The sequence below is a fragment of the Sprattus sprattus genome, assembly GCF_963457725.1.
Source record: "Sprattus sprattus genome assembly, chromosome: 10".
In the NCBI taxonomy this organism is placed as follows: Eukaryota; Metazoa; Chordata; class Actinopteri; order Clupeiformes; family Clupeidae; genus Sprattus; species Sprattus sprattus.
The window spans coordinates 30,888,157-30,901,197 of record NC_137908.1 but is presented as its reverse complement, the minus strand read 5'-3'; the positions used below and the strand labels follow the sequence as shown (position 1 = coordinate 30,901,197).

General features: G+C 39.5%; 1 pseudogene across 1 annotated transcript; it reads left to right on the top strand.

Moving 5' to 3' along the window:
• The first annotated feature begins 10,906 nt into the window (after positions 1–10,906).
• Positions 10,907–11,485, top strand: LOC308370750 (transcription factor HES-5-like; annotated as a pseudogene). The gene is made up of 2 exons: positions 10,907–10,969; positions 11,080–11,485. The product of its transcript is annotated as a transcription factor HES-5-like (transcript).
• The last annotated feature ends 1,556 nt before the right edge of the window (positions 11,486–13,041 follow it).

Below are 13,041 nucleotides of genomic sequence, written 5' to 3'. Positions count from 1 at the left end.
GCACCCGTTTCATTATGTGTTTTTCAGATGTGGGTAAAGCAGGTGTGTCGCTTGTCATCCGTGTTTTAAGAACGCTTTAGCACACTTTGACCCTGTGTTTACGTCACCGCGAGTCGGAGCGCGTCGCTATCCATGTTTCTAATACATTTGTCACTGTCCTGTCTACTTTCAAAGAGCAAGAGGACTTTGAGTGTGAGAGGTGTCGGGCCATCCGTGACCGCACCATGGCTAGGAGGATGGAAAACAGAACGTGTGTGTTTAATAATTTAGTTAGATTCATCGTGTCTGCGTTGCTTGTATACACAATTTAAATATCCTATTGAAACTTCTTCTTGTATATTGTTAATACATCTTTTGCTGTTCCTCTTAATAAATTAGTTAATTACGTTATGTGGGACGTCTGTCATTTTTAAGGGTTATTGTAAACAGTGCTATCTAGGCTACTTTCTGACCATTTCTAACGAGTTAAACAAGATTTCGTTCTTTGTGTACACACCTGTCACAATCATATCGATTACAAACATCTATGTTTAGCGTAATAGGGAACGCCAAAGTAACTATAGGGCCCGTCAAAATAGCGTGCACCGGGGCCCGTCGTAACCACGTTACGCCACTGTACAGATGTCATCATTGACAGGGTAGCCGAGAGCGATCTGATGAAAAGGCTGCTTTTGTGATGAGGTAAAATAATACGCTGACTTGAAACACTCATAGTGGATCAGATTAAGTTAATTAATATTTTTTAATATAATTCCTTTACTTAAATTTAAGTAACAAGGTTGAAAGAAATGACATGTCTAAAAAGTAATGTGACCTACGGTCAATAGATCATACTTTTGATAAGCCTACGATAACAGTATTTTGGGAGAACTTTTCATAATGCTTCTCATAGTGTTAAAATGTTTGTGTCTCCTAGTGCACATTGATCGTTTAAGGCAGTGATTACCAACAAGGGGTAAGTGATACATACCACCTGAGGTGCGCAAGCAAACTGCAGGGGGTATGTGGATAAATTAACGAATGTGTGCAGCATAGTCACTGCATGAGTGAAGGGGTACTCATGGTGTGACAAAAAGGCTTAAGGGGTACGCATGTCAAAAGCAGTTGTGGAAAAAACCCACGCTGTCACACAGCGCGCTTACATTTTTCCCCGTCAATACCTGGTGGTGGCCTGCTCTTGGTTAAAAATGCCCGGCCTGAAAAATGTCCCCAGTCCAGCCCTGGTCATGCTCAACATTCATGTAATATTATTAAAATAGAATACATTCTAAAAACCTGCGCGATCGTGTCGACAAAAGGAAGCGGTGACAAGCTCTTATTAATCATTTCTAAATTGTAATTTTTGCAAGATCTGGATATTTTGCACACATAGTACGTGCATCAAACAGGGCTTTTATTATGGCTGAAGATGGCATACTTAGCCACCAGCGAATGGGCCTAAGTATAACTGAATAAACTCTGTTGGGTTCATGTTGAATGTACTAAATGTGTGCTATTTTCTTGTTATGTAATAATGTACTTTGTACACACAATTATGCTGCACAAACTTACATTTATATTCACTGCTGGAGCTGGAGTTGCCAGAAACCACTAGTCTACTATTGAGTTCCTGCGCCTGTCGTCATAGTTGCTGGTCGCAAAACGATGGGCGTAGCCATTTTGGCAGTAATCGCGTCAGTTACCTGGCAGGCACTGACTGGCTGTCACGGCTTCAGTTGACTGTCATTTAGCCGTTGGGAGTGATTAACCTATGTATAATATTAAAAAAATATAAATTACTGTCTATCAAACTGGGATAATTTAATACCCTTGCAGTGATGATGCCGAAGTTTTTGGATGCAAGACCATTTATAAGCCTACAAGCCTTTGTATGCTCTGAGGTAGTCCCCAGTGTAAACTGAGGGAAAATTGAGCAGATAGCTGTGGATGTCAGCGTAGCGCAAGTCAGGTAAATATTCTTCGTTGTAGGATGTTATGCTCTTGAAAAGCACCCCAGGAGCGTTATATGGGTCGCTTATATTTAATCTCTGTAATTTTGGCATCATCACTGCAAGGGTAAGTATTAAATTATCCCAGTTTGATAGACAGTGTCACGTTAGCATTGTTTGTTTATTAGCTTGACTAGGTACGGCAGTGTCACGTTAGCATGTTTGTTTATTATCTTGGGTAGCTACTGCAGTGCATCTGTAACTTGATAGTTTGTGTTTTTGAACGTACCGAACCTAAGTGGCTGTCATTTTCAACCTTAATTTATATTTTATTTATTATGACTATTATTTATATACGTATATTCGCTCGGTAGGAACTCTTGAAGGCTGGCGCCGGTAGTAATGTTTACTGCCAAAATGGCGTCCGACAACCAAAAGTCACGTGACGCAGGAGCTCATGTTTTTTAAACATTTTGAAAAGTTGTGAATCACTGCGTTGCATAATGATTAGTGTACTATTAAGTACACTAAAGTACTACTGAGGTAAAAAGGTATTTCTACTCAGTACATTTGTACACAAAACAATAATGTGCTAGAAATGTACTTGCTGATATGAAAATAGATTTGTAGTACATTAAAATGCACTTAATTTTTTACCTGGGTTCACCAAAAACGTCAACACATTTGTGCCTTCCTTAACCTGATTTACATCTTGGTTTTACTACAGGTAAAGCATAATTAAACACGAGAATATCTTTTTAAATTCAAGACAGAGATGAAACATACATTAGCCACACAATATAGACCAATGACTAGACTAGAGCACACAGAGTAGCCTACACACAGTGTTCCTGTAAGATTTAACACTTGATTTATTGGCGAAAATATGTCGGCTATTCTTGCTGAGTGGTGACATTGTAATAATGCCCCATCGTCCTTGTGTGACTGTGATAATGTTTACAAGTTTTAAACAAGAGATATGATCAAATAAAATAAATGATTTAGGTGCTTGATTAAATTCAATTGAAAATGTTGAACTGTTAAACTGCAAATGCAGAAACAATGTTTGAGAAAAGTGATTTTGTTTTAATATCAAAGGAGAGCCTGCCATTTAGTTTTTTTTGTTTATCAGTAAGTCTATCAATGTTGTCCATTTTTATCAGTCAACAGAATAAATTCAAGTTGGTGAATTGCAACAACCTCCAGGGGGCGCAATAGCTTTGACTGGTTGTGGTTGTGTCACACTATGGAGACCGCAGTAGAGGGCAGCCTTTCTGCCTGTATTTGTTCTACTCCCCTAGATTATTTCCGGCTGCTCATGATGCTGTTCTGTGGGAAAGTGTACCTCACCATAACATCCAGTAGAGGGAGACATGCTTTGGCCAGCATGCTTGGCTTCCATTGTGTTGAAGGCACCCAGTGCAACTTTCGAGGCTTAAAAATAAACATTCAATTTCTAGTCTATTTCATTCAAGGAGCAAAGATGAGACGTCGTTGTGTGGTGAGAACTGATAGAAAATCGTAAACAACAACAATCGTCGCCATTTTTTTTCCAAATCTTTATTTTTTGGTGCCACCAATAAATTAAGCAGGATGCCAGTCAATGGAAAAATGGCCTCTCCCCACCGGCGGTTGTTGTTGTTTACGATTTTCTATCAGTCCTCACCACACAACGACGTCTCATCTTTGCTCCTTGAATGTCGATATGTAATGGTATGGAGTTATTGAAACTTACTACGTGTAAAAAAGACTAGAAATTGAATGTTTATTTTTCGAGTCTCAAGCCTCGAAAGTTGCACTGGGTGCCTTTAACTCTTTATTTCCATCCTCAAGTGAAAAAGGTTTTATGATTCCCTCTGGTGACAGTTGAGCAGTCCAGTGATGAGGTTAGTGGATAGTTAAGGAACCATATGACGCAGACATGTAAAGAGAAGATAAATGTAACCTTTTGAGTACATTTTCAGTGTATCCTCTACATTTTAGTCTTATGGAGGTCAAAGTGCACTTTGTCTGGGCTGTAGCAAGGTTACCCTGTGGGCAGAGTCTGAGAACCACTGGAACGGGCTACTTAGGTAAAAGGTCAGTATATATTCCGCCACATCTCCATACGAATGTGTGAGTCCTGGCTAGGTTGGCTTTTCACACACTTTATGGCCCATGGCTAAACCTCAGGGGACACTAAGCAATATGGAGCTGCCACATGCTCCACTGCAGGGTCATTTACCATGCGTTAGGGGACAAGGTGCTGGGTTAGGGGTGATGGGGAGAGAGAGAGAGAGAGAGAGAGAGAGAGAGAGAGAGAGAGAGAGAGAGAGAGATCCAGAGACCCACTGTTTTGCTCTGGGAAAGACTTGACCCTGCAGAAAGAATTGATCTGTTGCCTAATGTTTAATGTCCAAAGCTGACCACATTCTTCATCATGGATGTGTGTTATGCGACAATTAAATAATTAAAAGAAAATGTGTAATTTTTTATTTTAATTATTAATGAAAAGTAATATTCGTTTATATTGTAATGTTGATTAATTAATAATGTTATACAATGTAACTTCACTCTCTCCTGCAGAGCACTGTTGTCCTACACAAATTAGCCCTCATGCCCCACAACACACCCCTCCTTTTTGCCCATAGGCTGGGAAACATTGAGGCACAAGGCTTCCCACACGTCTGCATTCACCCCATTCAGCACCCAGGACAAAAGAAGTGTGTCAGATCTCAGTCCATCTCTGACCCAGACTGACTCAAGGGAATCAGAAGGCTCAGGTGTAATTCGGCGTGAGAACATATCAGTGCATAGTAATAGGTTTTCCTACTTCATACCTATATTATGTAGGAATATACTTTAATTATTCTGTTATGCCTGCCTGCTTACCTATACTTGGAGAGTTGTGTGAACGTGGCTGCATCTCTGTGGAGTGACTCATTGTGTGTGTGTGTGTGTGTGTGTGTGTGTGTGTGTGTGCCTGCGTGCGTGCGTGCGTGCGTGCGTGCGTGCGTGCGTGTTTGTGTGTGCGAGAGAATACAAATAGGAACATGGCAAATAACTAAATATGTTTATCTTTGGTCACATTAAGTATATCATTCTTTAGGTTCATCTTTAAAGTTCAAAGGAACTGATCATTTCGCATCCTGATGAACTATTCTTATATACCTGACAGTGTTGATAGATGACCAGGTACAAATAATTAACCAAAACAAAATCAAGCCACACAGATGTATTAAGAATAACATATCAATATGTGGTATGAGAAAAAATTAGTTTCTACTTATGTGGCAAAATCTTTGGGCTTGTAAGAGATTGAAGTAAAGAAAATACAATTTTCCTTTTCAGATACAGATATTTAAATATTTATAATAAAATGTATACATTTCACTATTTTGTCATTTTATGTGATAATTCTTGTCAGTAGTTTTAAAGTGAGAATGTTCTGTTGTTATAAACAAGACCAGTTGTCCTTATTATGTAAATCGTTTGAGATAATTTCACGCTGTACATAATTAATCCCGGGGTCGTGGGTAGCTTGTCTACAGGCTTTTTCCCACAGAAAACATTTCTGTCCCTTCCGACAGATGGCACAGAGGACTACCTCCCCTCCCATCCAGTATGGGCAAAACCTTTCATGCTCCAACTGACAGGAGAGAATCATGTGCTGACCATTGTCCCACCATCCCAGCTCTGATTGGTCGTCAGATGCTCTGAGTATCAAGAGGGAGTATAAATAGATCCCTATCAGCCTTCAGAAAATCAAATTCGCTGAAGAGCATCCTACAAGCAGCCACTTCCACCTGCTCAACTGAGACCAAGAATTTTAGAAACATGCCGGAATACACAAACATCATTCTCCAGGATAGCATCAAGGCCCAGACACCAAGGTGAGATAAGAAATAAAGAAAATGAATATGTGAAAATGTTTATTTATAATCTACGTCATGTTTGAGTTGATACAAGTGACTAAACAATATTTCTATTGCCATTTCTGGTTGCAGGTGTAAACTGCAGAGGCTGGAGAGCAAGTGTCTGAGGACCGTGGAGAAATTGAAGGCTGCTCTCGAGGAGCATCTGCAGAACGGCGTTCCCACAGCCGAGGTGCTCGAGAAGACAATCACCCTGCTGACCCTGAAAAAGGCAGTGCTTTTCCCCAACGGCTATTCCAGGTGTTCCCGAGACATCCTGCGGCTCTTCCCCTCTCCCGACGACGATGTCACTCCCCTGCTCTGCCAGAACTGACCGTCAAGAGGAGGAACCTGGTATGCAGGCCTTAATGATACAAAAATATCCTATGGATTTTTCAGACCAGACCAGAGACTTTTTCACTCTGTCGTTGCACTGCTGTGATATACAACTGGTGAAACACCAGCTGTGAACAGAATGCTGAATAACATGCTGCTCACTTAATTAAGTTATTCAAAGCAAAGTGGCCCTACTATGGTTGCAATGAAATGTGATGTCAGCATTCATTTCTTTGCGGTATTACTGCTATATTCTCTCACAGAGAAAAATATTTGTATGTAGATATCCTTTTTTTTTTTTTGAAAAAAAAACGGCATTCTCTTTAAAAAGCCATGGTGCTATGGTTTTATTATATGCCTTTATTTAAAGGTACTTTGCTTTCATTCAGCTGAGAGATTTAATGTAAATGTTTAATGAAGAAATGTATGTACTGTGAAAAATGATTATCATTAAAACAAATGTTTTATAATTGAACTGTTGCCACCGTATTTTTATTGGTGCCTTACCACAGCTTTTCCCAACACTGACAGATCTTTGACCTGATAGAAAACTGACTAATACAATTTCTGGACAGCATGGTTGTCTCAGTGAGGTATATCCTGCCTGTACAGTCAATTTGATATGTTGCCCCAAACTGATCTGGAGTCAGTGAGGAAATATATCAGTGCATGAATTCCCTGGGGTTCAATCCTATCAGGATCTTATGGTGGTACGGCTGGTCAACCCCTAGGTGTACAAATTAAGCCAATAATAATGTCATATATTTGAACTGCATGTTAAAAATGAACATTGTCTACAAAAATAGGTTTCCAATGACAGGATCAACTTCACCAGAGACTTGACAGAGTTCTAGGCAAAGTTTTGAAGCCATAAGAAACACAGAGGGGGGCAAACTTGTGATGTCATCTCAGGAATACCTCGGAATTGTTTCACATGTGACTGTCTTTTATCTTTTAGTTTTGTTCTCCTTTGAAGCTGAGAAAAATATATTAATACTCTCTTGTTGTTACATCTCACTGTTTGCCACCAAACATAAAATAGCAGCTTTAGTTTTAAAACCCAGCATATATATAGAAATATATATTTATATTTTTAATATTACCTGTCTATATTTATCTGTCTCTAAAGTCTTGTAGCATGTTAGTAGAAGTTAACCATTACATTTGTCTCATGGTTGGATACACCCTTTCTTGAGATGGATTATCATTAAGGAGGCACACTTCTATTGTTCAGTGGAAGCCCCATCAATGGGCAGAGTGTGGGAAAGCTCTGGAGAGGAGAATCCCAGTTTCTGGTTCATTAGCATCCACAGCCACAATGCCACAAGTATGGCAGATTGTAAGTCACACAAGTTTGGAAAGTAACCTCAACTGTTTGTTTTCTCTACAAAATCACTTACTGACAAATAACACAACAATGATGAATGTATCAGCCAGGGCTGGACTGGGGACATTTTTCAGGCCGGGCATTTTTAACCAAGAGCAGGCCACCACCAGGTATTGACGGGGAAAAATGTAAGCGCGCTGTGTGACAGCGTGGGTTTTTTCCACAACTGCTTTTGACATGCGTACCCCTTAAGCCTTTTTGTCACACCATGAGTACCCCTTCACTCATGCAGTGACTATGCTGCACACATTCGTTAATTTATCCACATACCCCCTGCAGTTTGCTTGCGCACCTCAGGTGGTATGTATCACTTACCCCTTGTTGGTAATCACTGCCTTAAACGATCAATGTGCACTAGGAGACACAAACATTTTAACACTATGAGAAGCATTATGAAAAGTTCTCCCAAAATACTGTTATCGTAGGCTTATCAAAAGTATGATCTATTGACCGTAGGTCACATTACTTTTTAGACATGTCATTTCTTTCAACCTTGTTACTTAAATTTAAGTAAAGGAATTATATTTAAAAATATTAATTAACTTAATCTGATCCACTATGAGTGTTTCAAGTCAGCGTATTATTTTACCTCATCACAAAAGCAGCCTTTTCATCAGATCGCTCTCGGCTACCCTGTCAATGATGACATCTGTACAGTGGCGTAACGTGGTTACGACGGGCCCCGGTGCACGCTATTTTGACGGGCCCTATAGTTACTTTGGCGTTCCCTATTACGCTAAACATAGATGTTTGTAATCAATATGATTGTGACAGGTGTGTACACAAAGAACGAAATCTTGTTTAACTCGTTAGAAATGGTCAGAAAGTAGCCTAGATAGCACTGTTTACAATAACCCTGATCTTAAAAATGACAGACGTCCCACATAACGTAATTAACTAATTTATTAAGAGGAACAGCAAACAATGTATTAACAATATACAAGAAGAAGTTTCAATAGGATATTTAAATTGTGTATACAAGCAACGCAGACACGATGAATCTAACTAAATTATTAAACACACACGTTCTGTTTTCCATCCTCCTGGCCATGGTGCGGTCACGGATGGCCCGACACCGCTCACACTCAAAGTCCTCTTGCTCTTTGAAAGTAGACAGGACAGTGACAAATGTATTAGAAACATGGATAGCGACGCGCTCCGACTCGCGGTGACGTAAACACAGGGTCAAAGTGTGCTAAAGCATTCTTAAAACACGGATGACAAGCGACACACCTGCTTTACCCACATCTGAAAAACACATAATGAAACGGGTGCTCCACTGCGACTTGTTAAAGGGGGCATGGCAGCCCATCAAATACCCTTGTACTACTCACCTATTTGAATGGCATTCGACGAGCCTTGGTGCTAGCAGGAGGGTCGTCCGTAGCACTAGCAGACTCCACGGACTGGCGAACGTTTGTTGAAAAATCATAATAATCTAATTTAGGTAGCTTTGCCACCTTCTCCTTACTGCCACTTTTGTGTTTATAAGACATTTTCAACAGACTCGTTTAGCCTTCACAATAGGGTATAGCAGTCTTGCTCCTTTGCTATTGACAGTTAGCAGCCTTAATGTCACTCTGTTACCTTTCTCGCGAGACGAATATTTAAATGATCTGGTCCATTAACAGTGTTAAACATCTTACCCAGAAATCCCCATTGCAAATCTGAAATTCTGAATGACAAAATACCAAAGAAAATAACTTATTCGTTTCATTGAATCGTTTTTATTTATTGTTTCTTCAGTGTATGTAGGTTAATCATGTGCTGTTGTTCTAAATTGCTACTATTTTTTTTGCAAAAATAATACCCACCATGACAAAGATACGTACGGTATTATAGGAGTATAAATAGTATGAATGAATAGAAAGCTAACTCTTATACAAATACATCAAACTACAATATACTACTACATGGTAATGAGAGTTGGTTACATGCCAGGCCCATACGCATCAGCTGGGGTAACATCTATGACGACGACTGTTCTATGACTATGACATAATTCACGTCGCTAAAATTCATGCGTTTTGCATATGCCATGAATAAGTGCTGCAATCACAGTTACATTTCAACCATGCTTATGAAATGAGTTTGCCAAGTTGTAAGTCAAATAAGTGCAGAAATGTACTGTAAAAATACGCTATACTAATATATCCCAACACTATGAATATTTTGATGGATTACTATTCCCTGTCTGTTAGATGACTGTACAACTCTAGACATTACTTTAAAACTTAATATAAAGAAACTCTAGACATTACTTTGAAACTTAATATAAAGAAGCTTATATAAACGAATAGATAAAATCAATCACTGTCTTAAGATTACCTGAGCAAAAGTCTGTATCTGTTCACCAAGAAGAATTTGAATGCGGACCTCCTTAACGTATCCAACGCTATTCTGAACTTTGAGTGAAGGCAGGATAGTTTTAATACCGCTAATATTGTTTGTGACGTCATTTGTGACGTCATTTCGGTGCTACGGGAAACGATAACCCATTAGTCCCTACGGGAAACGGTAAAATACAAATATCTCGAAAACTATAAATTCAAAAATCTTCAAAATCAAGGATGCACAGGTTCATGACATGCGTAAGCTACATGCGAAATCTCATAACTAACGTAACTACCGTCAGTGAGATACGCCCTAGACTGACAGACTGACAGACACACAGAGATTCCTGGATTTATAGATAGATATATCTTGTAACATCATTTTGATATGCACTGGAACATGTAAATCACAAAATGAAAGTTGTGCTAAGGCTACTAGTTATAATTGCAAGGATTCGGAGCCAATGATAAGATTAAGGAGTGGGCACTGTAAATGTTGTAGCTTAATCACCATGCAAGTGCTACAGTATATCACATTAATGTTTTACTATTATGTAAATTCAATCATTTGTTTTCAGTTGTTTTCATAGAAATACATTAAAGTGTAGAATGTATGCACAATGTTTGGATTGTGAAACTCTAAAGCGAGAACATATAGAATCACACGTGTGTACAGTAGTGAGTAACGTGTGCCCTGTCAGCATCATTGACCCCAACATCAGGCAGCAGATTGACTCTCCTTACAGGGTCAGTCCTTTCCAACATTCACACAGTGGGTCTGTGGGTCTCTCTCCATCACCCCCAACCAAGCACCTGTTCCCCTGGGGTTTGACCATTGTCCCCCAGCATGTGGCAGTTCCACACTCCTCATTGTCCTCTGCAGCTCAGCCATTGGCTACTGACTGTGAGAAACTCCAACCAGCCCAAGACCCACACATTCATATGGAGATTTGGGAGCATAAATAGATGAGATGAAGCCAGTGTTGATCAGATTCACTCTACACAGAGAGAACTACTACAGCTACAGCTATGGCTCCTACAATCACTTCCACAGCAGATTACCCAAAGGAACACATGGGTCTAAACCACAAGGTAAATATTGGAACCAATCTCTTTCAGATTTCATGGTGATTTGCTTGACTACCTACTTTTTGGATATGCAAAGACCAAATGTATTAATTACATCTATTTTCTCTTTACAGCAGAGAAAGCCAGTTGTGGAGAAGATGCGCAGAGATCGCATCAACAGTAGCATTGAGGAGCTCAAGGCTCTCCTGGGTCCACAGGTCCTCAACCAGCAGCCTGACTCCAAGCTGGAGAAAGCAGACATCCTGGAGATGACTGTTTGCCTCCTGAGACAGAGGCTCCAGCAAAATACATTGTCCTCACCTGATAATATTAACCAGGAATTCTCCAGTTGTGCCCGAGAAGATGTCCACTTCCTGTCAAAAAAATCAAGGAACTGTGGTGAATCACCTCCAGACCCTGAAGCCATCCTCTAATGAGGACACAGAAGAGCCAGCCCTTCCTCGGATGAGTGTGTTGGACCAGCACACACTGAGCAAAGAGAAAAGTCCAGCCAAGTGTGCCCCCTGGAGGCCGTGGTAGAATAACATGAAGTAGTTCAAGTTGAACAAAGGTCAAGCCTGCAAATGCAGGTTTCATGTTTTCTTTTTTATCAGAAAAGAATGAAAAATGTTTCCTGGAAGAAACACAGGAAGCCATATTAGTGTGAATGTCTTCAGTGAAGACTTTTTTAAATGTGACAAACTCCTTCGTTTGTGAAACTTTCAAGCAGACATATGGGTGAAATTTTCGCTGTATATGAAAAGAACTCAAATACTATGTAATTGAAATGTATTGATTCCACTCTGCTTTCTTTTAAGTTAAACTGTTTCTAAAGAAAATGCCAGTGATTTTATGAATGGAATCCCCTCAATGAGGGACGTTTTTTTTTCTTTATATCTAAACTATGGGAGAAATATGAAACTTTCTTAACATTTAAGAAACCTAAATATATATTTTCTTTCTTTCCATATTGTGCTTTCTATGAAATATATTTCTCGTGTACTGTAATAACCACAAAGAGCTGTTATTTAAAGCTTCTATTGTCTTTTAGAAAGACCTCTTTTACCTGTCTCAGTAAAGACAAACCTATTGAAGTAGTTATATACAGTGTCTTTGTTAGAAGTTGTTAGAACATCTGTATTGATTTCAAATGGCTCAAGTCTGAAAAAAGACAATAAACGAATATCTGCAAATTCCCCTGAGTCTGTCTTTCCACTTTCCATTCCATGATGGATTATTACATTTCAGTCCTCCAGAGGAGGCAAATATGAAGGGCTTATTGTAAGCTAACAAAAACACAATGATTCGTAATTGCAGGTGATTATATACTAATGAAAACATAATTATGAATGCTATATTCCATTTTAAGCTAATAGATCCCCCTTAATCCTACATACTGTAACTTTAATTCAATAAATCAGGCCAGAAATTAGAACCATTTAATTTCCCTGATAGCACTAGCCTGACGATGTCACACTCATAATTCCAGTCAGAATATGAGTCTAAAACTGCTCCATTTGGCTGTGATTATGGGGCGTGTTTCAAACGTAGACCATCGGGGCCAGCTGATACATTAAACTTTTACCGGATCCCATACGAAGGACGGCGAAAACATATTTTCGATCGACAAATGCTTTGACCGTTTCTCTGGTCCTCTTTCAAAATGAATGCGCTGTCAATGTCTTCTAAAACAGAGTCCAATCTCCACATTTCAGCTCTCCAGCGGCAGTTGGCTTCAAACCAAGTGCTTTTTGGTGACGTGGTTGATTACGTTACGGTTGATCATCTGTCCATCATCGTATAAAGCCCGCCCTGACAATTTGATTGGCTGTCTAGTTTTTGGTCGAGCATAATTTCTCCCCAACGGAGCGGTGCCAGACCGAACTTCCAGTCCTGTTGTGGGCGGGGCTAAGTTCGGTCTGGCATCCAGGCTATGTTAGCACCATAGCACGGATGCATAACTCATATTAAGATGTCTGATTATGGTGCAGAACAAGTGTAGAAACATGTCTTTAAATGAGCTTATACACAGCACCAGTCAAAAGTTTGTACACACCTTCTCATTCAATGTTTTACTTTATTTTAATAATTTTTTC